This window comes from Penaeus monodon, chromosome 12, assembly GCF_015228065.2.
Source record: "Penaeus monodon isolate SGIC_2016 chromosome 12, NSTDA_Pmon_1, whole genome shotgun sequence".
NCBI lineage: Eukaryota > Metazoa > Arthropoda > Malacostraca > Decapoda > Penaeidae > Penaeus > Penaeus monodon.
This window is the reverse complement of record NC_051397.1, coordinates 95,993-97,513: the sequence shown is the minus strand read 5'-3', so window position 1 is coordinate 97,513 and position 1,521 is coordinate 95,993. Positions and strand designations below refer to the sequence as shown.

The window sequence follows — 1,521 nt, the reverse complement described above, 5'->3', positions numbered from 1 at the left end:
CTGCTCTGAGAGTGAAGTGATAGAAGGAAGAGATGGAATTGATGTAACGATAATAATAAGGAAAAGAGTACCATGGGAACACACTGCCATGCTGAACGTGTGCGTTTGAATGCTGTGATGTAGTTGTCACATCATTTTTGCAGTGCCATGAAGTGTTGGAACCGTTGCCAAGGAGTGCCTGACTCTCTTTTCGGAGGTGCTAGACATGAGAGGGGAAACCTGGGGCTTATTTTGGTGCTGATTCTCACCTTCATCACGACACTGGTGAATGATGCTCACTTAATATAAATGTATGTGCCTCAGTGTGTGTTTGTGTCTACAGTAAGACATGCAAACACATGTATCTCATATCATGTGTATATATACACATTCATCACTTAATGTGTTTATGCACTTATTTTTTTCTCTAAACATGTCATAAACTTGGATATTGTCTCCCTCGTGATTATTACCTACTTATTGAGTCAATTTAGTCAAGAGTACCTAGTTATCTGACTCAGGTACCTATTGATGTTAGATCCCCAAAGGATATTCAATTTCCTTGTGCCAAAAACAATATTCCTTCTACGGTGCTGCGTGACTTTTCATCACATATTCGAAGGATTGGTCAGGTCCTTTTGTAGATCTACAAGATTATTGTGTTACTTGCTTGGAAATATTAAATTATTGGAAATATAGTTTTTTTGCCTTTTAAATATATTCCTTATTAAGTATCCCCATAATGATGGTTCTGTAAGCATTTTGGACTTTTATATTGAGTGACAAAGATGCATTCTATTTTTTATTGATATTAAAGATAGTCATGAGAGCATTAAAAGCTATGTTAGTGATACGAGCGCTAGGACCTTTGAAATCCTAGTGGGATTTTATACTGCACATGAAAATGAACAGATCATCGAGGCAGAACTTTAACAAGAATGTATCAAGTGTGGCGTGACTCGAAAACCTATTTAGGGATTTTGTTCTGTCAGTCTCCCCAGGCGTATGAACTATACAAGAAATGTTTGAACTATAGATGCAGGCCTATTCACAAAGCAGGTATTTCGACTTCCGATCTTACACATAACAATTTCACCTTTCTAAAGAAAGTGAAACTAGTCATTTCGATTTAGACTCATATATGTTATAGAGTGTGGATTAAATCAATTTATATTCCTACAAGACTGTTGAAAAAACACAGTGAATAATCCCAATTTTTAAATTGTAAACGTAATAAAAGTTATTTAGTTAATGTAATTTATTTTTGTAACGAATTTTATTGAATATGCAGGGAATAGTGTGAGATATCCCGTGTGAAAATCTATCAATATGTTTTCAAGTTCTGTTTGATCTTCATACTTTATGATCATCATGGTGTTTATACGACTTCCTAAAGCTTTTTCTGGGCATACAAAAAGTCTATGTATTTCACATCTGTGATAACTTGTGAAATATATTCAAAAGAGAACATACTGTTTATTTTTCCAAACTTTCTGTTAGCTATATATATATATATATATATATATATATATATATATATAT

General features: G+C 33.7%; 1 protein-coding gene across 2 annotated transcripts in view; it reads left to right on the top strand.

Annotated features, from left to right (window-relative positions):
* The window catches only part of LOC119579179, a 75,747-nt gene extending 74,516 nt beyond the window's left edge, over positions 1 to 1,231 (top strand). For both annotated transcript variants that reach the window (XM_037926877.1, XM_037926876.1), the window contains exon 4: positions 1 to 1,231. This exon is cut by the window's left edge and continues 522 nt beyond it. The gene's annotated coding sequence lies outside the window, so the exon portion shown is untranslated.
* The last annotated feature ends 290 nt before the right edge of the window (positions 1,232 to 1,521 follow it).